The following is a 13302-nucleotide window of genomic DNA, read 5'->3' as shown; positions in this document are numbered from 1 at the left end:
TACAATATGTATGTGTCTGGGAACGTTCAGCTCAAAATACACCATAGATCATTTATTATATCATTTGGAAATGTCTATTTTGAGAGGAATCAGAAACCGTTTTCATGCATGTATCTTTAAATGCAAATTAGCTGCTGCTCCCCACCCCCTTTTTCCAGAATAGGGCTGATACATCAGATACTCTGATAAAATAAAAAAAAACATCTGTTTGGTTTTGATTAACATTTATATTGCGCTAAAATCATGTGTTTTAAAGCCATATCAGTTTACCTCACACATACACGGATATTTTTAAAACTGCAGCTTTTTCTATGCGGTTTGGCCGTTTATCCACACGCAAAGCAGCACCAGGTCACTGAAACCGAATATTTCTGAAAACTCTTGTCGGGGTGAAACCAGCATTTTAGTTTTTTGTTATCTCTGCCTACTGGAAACTTTTTCAGGCTTCTGATTAGCCAACATGACTTTACGGTTGAGATTATGTAGCCACCTGTTAGCTTCCCTTACGGAAAAGTAGTATAATTCAAGTTTATTTAAATAAGTATACTTAAGTAAAGTTCAAGCATATTTCTAGGTATACTTTATGTAGCAAGTATCCAAATATCAGTGTTCTAGTAGTATACTTGTAAGTGTACTGTTTCAATACTCCTTGGGACTAAATTGGCCCACTTTCTAGTATATAAAAGTATACTTTAAGTGCCGGTATAACAGTAGCAAATATTGAGTACACTACTAGTTTACCTCTATGTTTGTAGTTTGTACTGCAATTATACTCAAAGTGGTATAGGTACACTGATAGTTTACTAATGAAATACTTTGTACACTTTGAAGTATAGTCTCAGTAAACTACTAGTCTAGTAGTTTTATACTGTTAGGATACTCATACGTTTTCTTTAAGTGAACTTTACATCATACTTTAAGTATACTACTATGTCCCTATTTAGGTTTTAATGTGTATATATTTTGTTGTATGAATATCTGAATGTGGGGCTCAGAATAACATTGCCTGTAATGTTCATGTTAATGTTTAGAGAAAGAGTACCCCACCCCCAAATATCTTTATTTTATTTTTATTGTTCACTTAGTTCATATGTATTCTAAATTTATGATGGGGTTAATGCAGATAATGTGTTTAAATCAAGGTTGGTGCAAATGCATTAATTCATAGTGAGTGATGCTTAAGTAGGCATATTGTTATAGCAATCCTAAAGGAGAGGGCGCCCACCGAAGACAGGAGCGGGCGTGGAGTAGACGCAGAAGAAGAGTATTTTTGTAGTAATGTGGACACACGCAGAGTTTGGTCAACTGTGAATTAATGCCGTGCAGTGAACAAGATTAAGCGAACCCATCAAATTATGCACGCCTTGGAATTGATTCATTTCGACATGCAACATGAACATACAAAACATCCAAAGACAGAACAAAGAAATCTGCTTGTAAACAAAAACTATTTATTCAAGCTTAATGCATTCGTTTTTTGAACACTTTAATGTGTTTTATAAAAAATTAAGAAATAACATTTTAAACAAATCGCTGAAAAAAAGACTATAAATTGGATTCAGAATGATAATCAAAACGTAGATGGAGCCGATCAACACCCCAAAGCTTGACTGTAATTATTACCTCTTCATCGGTCATTTTATTCCCTAACGTTACAGTTTTAATGCTGTTTATGTCAGTTGATCATGTTACTTGTGTTAGAGTTTGGTGTTTTTTTTCTTCTTCTTCACTTGTGTTTTTTTTTTATTCTGCACAGAAGATGTGTACTAGCACCCCCTGCAGTATAATGATGAAAACACAGATTCTTTAATTTTAAGTATATTTCTGAGGAGTACATAAAGTCAATTTCTGAGAAGTACATAAAAAAAGTAAACTAAAAGCATACTTTCCTATTTTTTGTCTGAAATAAGTATACTAATAGCACACTTGAATAAACTTTTTTTTCATAAGGGTTGGCATGCTCTTGAAAACGCTTCATAGCATGTGTTTACATTTTCATGTGGACTTAGATTTTTTTTTTTAAAAGAAAGAAGGAAAAACTCTGATAAAAAAAATACCCATGTACGTGTGGACATGGCCCAAGTCAGTGGTTTTCACATTGCACATTTTATGTGTCTATCTATCTCACCTGATTTAACTCATCAGCTCATTTGTTGAGACTGCAAGACCTGAAATGGATTTTTCAGATATAGGGAACAAAATGTGAGGTGCAAGGGGTGCTTCCAGAACCAGTTTGAAAACCACTGATCTAAGTGAAAGATGTAACACCAAAATGTTTTTGTCTGATATGTTGGTGTTATATCTTTTACTTGGATGTTATAAGTTGTACTGATTAAATACAGCTGGATAAAACAAAAACTCTGTCCTTCTAAATTTCAGGCTGCAAAGCAACAAACTGTGATTATTTTAAAAGGGGGTGATCCTTTTATATACCCACGTATACTTCTGATCAATAACAAATAGCTTTCTTTCAATAAATATGACAAATATCAACAAAAAAAGTATGTACAGTAGTATAATATGATCTGCAGCTTGGTTAAGCAATATGATTAAAATAAGAAAACACAAAAGGCAGTCTGTAAGGTGCTGAAAAAGACTTATTCGAACACTGAAACACAAAAATAAATATCATGAATGATGCTGAAGGCATACCAGACCAAAAATAATGAAATAATATTACCATGTTTTGCCAGAGGAGCAAGAATAAACAGGGAAGAAGAAAGAGATGCAGTGTAATGCAAACCACTTCTCCAAATAACTAACACTAACATACTTTTTCAGGTACATTTGCAATTTTTTTTACAATTCTCTCCACACTATCACAACATTAATGCATTAATGTTTATATTATCTTGTAATGTGGACTTCTTTTGATATTGAATATTTCTTAATATAATGTAGACATATGTAAAATCCAGTCAATTTATTAATGTTATATAACCTATATGCTTTTTTCAGGAGCATTTGTCCATATTTAATAATATACAGTTTAGATACAATATTGCAGTTTTTGTTCTGGCAACAAAAATAGTCACAGATGAACTAGTTTCAGCCATAGATATCACGCCCAAGGACCGTTGGTTAAATGTCAGATGCATATGGTACACAAAAGCGGAAACACTTCAGGAGTGTCGAAGTCGTCATCGGATTGGTTGAATTCTTCAGTATTTTCGGGAGATGTCATAAAGGTTCAACCTGGAAACAAAGATACCGTGACGCCAAACAACCCTTACGAAAGAAGAAAGCCATAGTGTTTACAACTATAATGATAAGCACTTATCAGGATCAACTAAACACGTTTCAAAAGTATGTGAAATATTAAAAGTTTGCGGCATAGAATCTTTAAAATACGTCTAAGAGTTTTACACACCAGTTTGTTATTGTGGCGACATTTCCACGCCTTGAAACGTGACACTGAACGAAACAAACTGTAATTGGTTGTTTGACATATCGGTCAAACGGGCTCATCAGCCTTGGCCAATGAAAGCTGCTATGGATTCCAGACCTTCAGCCATCAGTCTGAAGGTCTGGCTACACGAGACTACAGAAGAACAAGCCATTGGGCATTTTTATGAGCTACACATACAGTACTTTTGGCAAGAAAAAGACACCAAAAAGATCTTAAAAGTCATTAAATCTAGCAATAATATCAATGTTAGCTACAATGACTATGCACAGTAATTTTATTTTGTTCCAGTGAACCAGTTTTTTTGAATGAACCGGATGAGTGAATTATTCCTTGATTTACTCGTAAAGAAAGTCATGTGTTTCATTGCTGAATAAATAAGTGTCTTCAAACAAATCAGTTGACTGGATGATTCAATGATTCACTCATAAAGACGATAAGTAACATATTGCCACCTACTAATGTAAGGTTGTAACTCAAAGTGTCATGGAAGTCCACAACATGTTCACCACGCGTATGATTAAACTCAATATTTGAAATCCCCGATGAAATCTGGCAACAACGGTTTCATATTTTTTTCTTATGCTCAATGACTAGACAATCCGCTTGTGCATTCCTAAGCAGCTCTTTCCACTCCCATCAGCGTTTTTATGGGATTGCGGTTTCACACTAATTTAGTATATCTGGCCCCTATTGTCTAAAATGTCAATTAAAGGGATTGCTCATCCAATAAAGAAAATTATGTAATTATTTACTTTACCCAATTGTTCCACATGACCTTCTTTCTTCTGGGAACCTCTTTAAATTTCATCGTGGTCTACAGCATGCATGCAGTAAAGGAATTATAAAATCTTTTCTCTTCTTTCTCTGCACCCAGGGTGATCAGTTTAATGGTGAGAGCCAATAGGGAGTGATGACATCAAGCTGACACCTGTTCTGATAGATTTGTGACTGCAGAGGGTATTTTCTCTTTCATGTTGTACAGTATTGAAGGGAGATCTCCCTCCTACACAGAGTACGTACAGAATGATGACACCAAATTTGAAAAGCTCTTTGAATGAGGAACATTATGAAAAGGAATAAGAGATGAAGACTCAGCGAGGGTCCTGTTGAATCCTCCTAGTAATTAGATCAAGGTAGATAGGGCTCTGCATTCCAGCTCTGCTGGAACAATGTGACCCCCACAATCAGATCTGAACGTGATTTGATGTGTATTGCCGGGTGTTTGGAGGAAAATAGGAATATGGGAAAAACAACTCAGATACAGGAGAGAGAGGTTAAAGAGTAATGGATTTTCCAGATACCAACAACTAAGGAAGTTGGGGAGTTCAGATTAGCCTCTATAGGTTTAAAAATCAAAATACTGAATTTAGCAGTTTTCCTTTTACTTAAAATACCATTTATTACATTTAGCCTACGTAGAGTTAATATAACAGTCAGTAATTATATCGAACTTTAAGTGTCACAAACCTCATTTCACAATGTGGTCCCTATGCTTAAGTGCACATAACAAGGTAACTATTCATAAATTCAAGTTGAACATAACAGTTGAAAGTTGTCAGTGAATGATTCATTAGAATGATTTAAATCCACAATTTATAACACTTTTGACAAATTCATTAAAAGAAGAGCCATTGCAGTAATTTGTTTGCAAATCAGATTGAAATGGTAAGCTCAGAGTTTGATTTTTTTATGTTAGAATGTTCTCCTTTTTTCTTCTTCTTTTTGTCACATTTAAATGTTTAAGGTTGGTATGTTGTTGGGGTTTTTTTTTTTTAATTTTTGAAATAAGTCTCTTTTGCTCACGAAAGTTTATTTATTTATTTATTTTTTTATCAAATACAGTACAAAAAGTGATATTGTGAAATATTAGTAAAAGTTAAAAGAACCATTTTAGGATGTTTTAAAATGTTATTAAAAATTTTACTTAAAATTTATATTTTTTATTTCAATTAATAAAAATGCTAAGATTTTATTTTAGTTAGCAACATAGCTTGTTAACTCCTTCACAATGAGTCAGTATTTTAGAATCATGCTCATATAACATACATTTTCTGTGAAACTGCTTTGAAACCATGTGCACTGTAAAAAGCATTAATACACTTGAATATTCTAGAACCCTATTACATTCATTTTAACATTTGACAGTCCCCAAAGCTGTGCAAAATAACAAATAAATAAATAAACAGGGGGGAAAAAACACATAATCCACATAGCTAATAGGAGATACTTTGAAATTATCAAAGCAATTCTGTACCATGTGATGTAATACAGCAACAGACTTGTAAAAAATTAATTGGATGTATTTTGCATCTTTAGAAGTCTCATCAAAAAAATCTGCGTGTTCTAATTTAAGATTGTGGTGTTGTGTTCGCACCAGGTGTCATCTACTCAAAGACTTTTTTTCTTATATATATTGAATATTTGAGTCAACAGTCTGTTTATTTGTTGGTATGAGAATGGCATAAATATTGCTTCTGTCCTGATTAAAATTTTATCCTGGCATGTGGCTGATTAACAATACTTATTTCACCATTCGGTCCCTTTTACAATAGCTAAGTATTAATTTACCACTACAGAAGAGAATGTTCTATTTATTCAAGAGAGCAACTGAACTGAACATAATGTGACAGATAAAGACCCTTGAGGTAAAGGTTGTGATGATTAGTTTTAAATTAAAATAGCTGAAGTTACATACCCAGCATTTCAAACAGCAGAACGTGTTGTCCTTGCAAGGTTCAATGCACAACGGTTCCACACACACTAGTGAACTTGTCAGCTCCTGTTCCCATGGGAACAAACCAAACACTGCTACGACTAAATTTGACTTGAGGGGTTAAGTCGGGATAAAGGAAGCGGAAATAAGAGGAGCATGTAGATCTTACACAACCGAAGAGATTTTTACAGTACACATTTCTTTACAGATATTACCTGTTTACAGTGTTTCCCCCGCTATTAGTCATTGTCCACACGGCTCCTGTATAAATGGTCAGGAATTGCTATAATCAGTGAAGTGGTGTAGTCATTCCCAGAGTTATAATTTGTTTTCAGTCATACATTGTTAAATTCATACGCACACTCATTCTTGCCCAGATATGGGCCATTAGTCACCGCCATACACGTCTCCCCTCATTGAGCGCAATAAGGTCACTTCACCCTCTCTGATTTTGTCTCTTATGTCAGTGCGTTACAGTCAGAAGACGATGAAAAGAGCAGCAAGGCTGTACATGAGCGCAGACGACAATCATGGCAGTCTCTCACCACTCAAACACACCTCAGACATAGCATGCTGATTACACAGGATGAGTGATAGCACAGATATCACCAATCTGCCACTTCCACAGGAACGGCTAACAGTAGCAAAGGGTTGGAAGCCTTAGAAACAAGTGCCACTGCTGGTACACGAAAGCATAAACATGAGGGAAAAGTGATATATACTTATATATACACCTGACTGTTCTAGAATTTGGGGTCAGTAAGAGTTTTGCATTTATCTTGTGTCTTGTGTTAATCATGGCTATTTATTTGATCTATTTATTTGATCAAAACTGTAAAATCAGTAATAATGTAAAAGGTATTACAGTTTAACTGTATTATTACATTTTAAAATAATTATTTTCTTATTAAATAGATTTAAAATGTAATTTATTCTTGTGATGGCATTACTAAATGTTCAGCAGTCATTACTCCAGTGTACACAGTCTTCAGTTACACATGATCATTCAGAAATCATTTAATGTGCTGATTTGGTGCTCATTTTTTTTCAAGATGTGCTGTTTAATATTTTTGTGGAATCCAAAATTATTTTTTTAGAATTCTCTTATTAAATGAAAGTAAAAAAAAGAAAAGAAAAAAGAATAATGCATCCTTGCTGAATTCACATTTTATTTTATTTTTTAAAGATCATACTGATCTGAAACTTTTGTTGCTTATTTTAAAAGTGTTGAAATAATATTTAATTATTTGTACTTAATTACTTTGTACTTAATGTTTCACATTTCATTCAAATAACTAATTATTTGTGAAATTAACCAGCAATGTGAAAAAGTTAGAATTCTTTCTACAACAACTGTTGTTTTCACAGTGTTTTTTAACCAGTTTTTTTTCTTACTGTGAATAACATTTAAACAAAACTTTTTTTTTTACACAATAAAGAACCTTTAGTGAAATTAAAAGGTTAAAGTTTCTTAATAGAACCATAGATTTAAAAATAAAATAACCTTTATTGTTAAGGGTGCAATGAAAGTGAAAATTAGCTTTGGGAAGTGAATAAAAAATTATATATTTTAAGTATGATAATCCAACCCTTGATTATACAAATTATATGAGTGATTAAAATCAAAGATTAAACCCACTAATAAAGATTTTGGAAAATTTGTCTGATGCTGATATTTTTCTCTAGAACTCCATGTGGCAATTTTTTTTAATTATTATTATTCCTCACTGTAAGCAACCAAACCATGAATTTGACAAAAACTGTTCTGTGTTGCAATGGGTTTTGCAAGTTAATGGATTGGGTGACCTGTGGGTCATGCTGTGTGGTTCAGTTGCTAAAGCGCTTTGGTCTCTTTTTTGTTGCTTTTTATTATCCAAACAACACTGTAAATGATGGGATAGCACTTCATATCAAAAAGTTGCCAGCAACTACACTAGTAGAAATAGAGCATCTTTTCTTTTGTAATTAGCTATGATATAAACAATTACGGAGGCACAGTTTGTGTTGGGGTATGTGAGTGTAAGTAATTCAATTGCACAACATCATTGAGTTCAGTGCTCAAGTGGCAACAGTAAATGCTACTGAAAGGACAAATGACCTGCAAAGATAAGCATGATGCCAAATTGCTGTTATTCAGAATTTGCTCTGTAAAACTGTGTCATTCATTGTATGTAATAAAAATGAAGGGTCTTTGTTTAGGATCATATAATAATACTGCCATTGTTGTTTCCATGAAATCCATTTGAGTCCCATCGAAACAGCCTAGTGAAGAAAGAAAATTTTCAAAATGACAAATATTGTGTTTTTAACTATCTCAGGACTGATTCAGTCTGAATAACCCATATACCAAATTCCATCTTACAGTTATTGCAATTAGTCTGCAGGGAGAATGAATGCCTAAGGAACAGTAAAAGCTCCATGCAATATTTCTTCCGAAAGGCGAGTTGTTGTCAGGGAGAAATGCATTTCATGCTCAAAAGCCCAACCTCGGTCAAGAAACTGATGCTCTTTCTAGTGTCGGTAACTGATCAGTATAAACACTGCAATCTGGCATTTTCTTAAAGCAGAGTATCCTCATAGACCCTCTTTGGCCACTGAAATCATGTCCATCCATGAATTCTTATAGTTATGAAGATAAAAGGAAACACACCTAGTAAGGACAAGCAGCAAACAATAGACAGAGGAAGGTTTTCGACATCTGAACTGGTGATCTGGAAAAGACATAGAAGGCTATTGCTTTTGTCTCATGATGTTGTCTATTTCCAGCATCACTGTGGAGGATGATCACGGCTGGATCATCAGCTACCGTACACAGCAGGCGTTATCAAGGTATCAAAGCTATATATATTTTTATATATTATTACAAACAAATCTGCTGGTTCAATAGTACTTTATATTTATGGGTTGATAGAACACTTTTACAAGAGTAACATTTAAAACATGAAAATAATCAAATATATAAACAGCAAGCGACAATGATGTCCAAACACCTCAATATGCACAACACAGCCAGATGATGCATTAGCACACCTAAGAGGTTTTTTGCACAATTTACTGTATTCGGACACAGAAATGATTATGGCAATAATAGGCTGAGAGCAGGAGCTTTCTGAAGGACACAGGCATAAAATGAAGAGTCTGTTGTGGAATACTGTGAAACACTCAGATGTCACAGAGGAGATCAACATCCAGCAGACAAAGACGCCCGACTGACTGATTGACTAAAATTGAGCATTTAAGAGAAACAGAGAGGCAGCATTTCTCATTCATATTAATAAAGTGTTTTTCAAATCAGAGCAGAAGAGGAAGAAAATTATACTGTAAGAGTGAAAGAGTGCAGGAGTACATTTTGATCAGTACTACTGTGTGAAATATATAGGTATATAAATATATATGCTGATGCATATAGGACACAAAAGTGAAAACACTTCAGAAGTGTCGAAGACATCATCGGATTTGTTGAATTATACGTAACCCATTATAGTCAAACAATATACCCCACTTTTGGGTCATGTTGTCACAAAAGGTCAGCCTGTGTTCAGCTATTTCTTTCTTTCCTGTGAAGTAAAAGTAGAAATTTTAATAGCGTTTTTGTAGCTAAAACTTTCTGGTAGGTGTAGTTCTCATTCACACATTCAATAGCATAAAGCTATACTGATACCAACAAATTCCAATCGGGGTTTTGTTTGGGTCAGTGTGTTAACTCTGTTGTTTTTTGTATGGTTGGAGAGAATCGGCCCATATACTGTGTCATAAAAGAATGATACAATCAATTGTACGTTTTACCTTGCCTGTAAAACAAATGTGTCTCTGCTAGCTTTACAAAACGCACTAGTAAGGGATTCGAACTGAGACATATAACCCTTGTTCATCTACCACATACCTCAAGTTCACAGAAAACTAGAGTCTGAACAAATCTTTGAAGCAGTAGCAAGTAGGCAGGTATATGTGTCCTTCAGGTTCTGCAGTAATTATTCTGCCTCTTTAAGCTTCTTCGGTTGGTGACTTTGTAATGCTAATGCTAATGAAAGCTTTCAAAGATAAGACCATTACTCTCTGTACAAAATGCAGAAAGTTTTCCTCACGGCAATGTAAAGTTTTGAAGCTTTGACCAAAATCATAGAGGGAAGTTTCACTAGGAGATGTATTATTTCACCTCATCAGATTATCATATGCTGAAGCCCAGAAGGCAACTCTACTTTCAGCAGTGAAACGGTCACCTTAAGCGTTTCTGTAATTGGCTAATTAAAACATTAGGTTTTGTAATGGTATTATCTTTAAGAACCCACAGTCAGATTAGACTTTGATTAGAATTTAAATAACAAACCTTTAGCAGGAAATGTTCAGTTTGAAGAAGAGAAAATCATTTCTGAATGTGGTTTTGCATGAAATGGCATAATGATTACTCCTCAGAGTACTATTGACTCCACTCATTTACTCAAGTCATTCAAAGCCGGCATGCATTTCTTTCTTCTGTGAAACACACACAGAAAACATATATTTTTTTTTTGGGGGGGGGGGGGGGGGGGGGGTTCTTCAAAATATATTGTGTGTTTGTGTTCCCCAGAAGAAAGAAGGTCACACAGGTTTAGAACGACATGAGGGTGAACAAATGATTACCGAAATATCCATTAAATGGGTTACTACTTTATATTTTATACTGCAAAGGATAACTTGTACTCATACTGGGGAGACAAAATCTACAATTAATTTGCTATTTATTTTGTATGTTTCCTTTTGCATGTAATTGTTGTTGAACAGTCTATGACAGGCTGCTTAATAGCAGGTTCAAACTTAGTCTAACAATATGTCATTCTTTTGGGGGCATGTTGTCACAGAAGAATCAATATGTGTTCAGCTGTTTTTATTTACTTCTTTATTTATTTATTCATTTTGGGCAACAAAGGTAGAAATGTTCAATAGCTTCTTTTGTAGCTAAGACTTCAAGGTAGGTGTCTGTGTAGAAATTGATGTTCAAAAATAAAGGCAGAAGCGTGACAACTAGCCCCAGTCTCAGTTATTTACTTCCTGATTATTCCTTCTCAGGACATGGGGACAAATTCATCCTTTATAAGAAAGGATAAACACGGTCCAGTCTAAATCTGGTTGCCTCGTGTTTTACTGAACAAAGAGAGGGCCAATCAGTCTTGGATGATGCAGTTTGTGAGACATTTTTGGTGAAACGTCAGCCGCCCGTCTGGAAGAAATGATCAGTCATGTTACCCTGAGGCCCACAATAAAAGGGAGGAAAGCTGGCTTTCACTGTCAGACTCTGTGCGCTACTGAAGCACTTTCCTTCTCAGATGACAGTTCGACACAATTGTACTAGCAAAATTTATCTGACCCCCATCTCTCCAGTCCAGACAGACTCTCTTTCCCACATTTACCCACCCACGTTTTGAAATCAAATAAGGGACAACAGCGCCCTCTAGAGCAGAGACGGAGAAGTAGCGATCAGTTAAAAGCCATTAATGGTGCATTAACGTCTCCTGCTGGAGGATATGGTCTACTGTACTGCTGTCCCTACAGAGACACAACATGAGTAACCCACTACTGTTTTTCAGATGAAACTTCAGTCCCTTAAGATGAAAGAGGACCAGTATGTCAAGGTTTTTTGCTGGTTTTGTAATGTGTTGATGTGTGTTAATATCAGGATAGTGTAAACAGCTTTAATCCCTATGCAGTGTGGAAGAGCACTTCTGTGGCATCTTACATTTCACACGCTATGTGTTTCATTTTGACTGTAAATCCGGATCAGAGAGGATGTCTCACAATAACTGGATTACAGAGATCTGGATTACATTTGTCCTCCACATGCTCAGCCTGGGTTTATTATTCGCTTAGTACAAACAGCGGTTCAGGAGGGAAATAGAAGCAACGAGAACCTGGGAGCCAGTGTAAGTCATATTAATTCATTTTAGATCCCTTGTAAACACCAGCTTAACAGTGGCAACAAGCCAATGTGGCTGATGAAAGATTGCTTGTGTAAGGTCAAATATTACCGGGGAACTTTTTGATTTTGCTCTATGCAGCTTTTAAATCAAAACTATTCCTGTTACTAATTTATTTGTAGATAGGCTTGTGATGTTGGTAATGTCATAATCTGATGACCGAATTTAACTGTATAAAACTATCCCATACAGTATAAAGTCTGTTTCTGAGCACTTTTATGTGAATTGTATAGCCTATAAGGAAAGTCCTTTTGAATTATTGAATAATAGACACATGAAGTAAATATATTAAATTATTAAATGAAAACGGAAATTAATAATTTATTTTAGGAGTTCAAACTAATATACTAAATGAGTGAAACAATGTAATTCAAGTTTTTTTTTTTTATTATTATATATTTCAGTTTATTATTTCTCACAAAGCAAATTAGACAATTTGGCATACAGAATAATAAACAACCATGAAAAGATTTCTGTATTTTCTGTTAAAATGCTTAAAGGGTTAGTTCACCCAGATAGCAAAAACCGTTTAAAACGATTCAGTTCGATTTGGTGAACTGAATGATTAGTTCGCGAACCGGATATCCAGACTGCTTTGTTTTGAACTCTCTCACACAACAGACACGGAAGAGAAACAATGCTGAATAAAGTCGTCGTTTTTGCTATTTTTGGACCAAAATGTATTTTCGATGCTTCAAAAAATTCTAACTGACCCTCTGATGTCACATGGACTACTTTGATGATGTTTTTCTTACCTTTCTGGACATGGACAGTATACCGTACACACAGCTTCAATGGAGGGACTGAGAGCTCTCTGACTAAATCTAAAATATCTTAAACTGTGTTCCGAAGATGAACAGAGGTCTTACGGGTTTGGAACAACATGAGGGTAAGTTATTAATTACATAATTTTGCTATCTGGGTGAACTAACCCTTTAATATAATTCTACATAATTTCTACAATTCAAAATTTTTTATTTGTATTTTAACTTTTTTTAAATGTTAAATATAATTAATATTTAGTTCAAATTATTTTCTCACATTATTATTATAATTATTATTATTAACTTTTTTTATCCACTACTATGTGTTAATTTGCATATTCACTCACTTTCCATCTTTCACTCCCTTAAATTTTTTTTTCCACTTTTATGTTTTGGCACGTTCAGATAGCTCAACACAGGAGATGGACTCTGCTGCATACTCATGCATCTGAGTTACAAGGGTCA

This window comes from Carassius carassius, chromosome 13 (assembly GCF_963082965.1).
Source record: "Carassius carassius chromosome 13, fCarCar2.1, whole genome shotgun sequence".
NCBI classification, from domain to species: Eukaryota; Metazoa; Chordata; class Actinopteri; order Cypriniformes; family Cyprinidae; genus Carassius; species Carassius carassius.
This window is presented reverse-complemented; position numbering follows the sequence as displayed.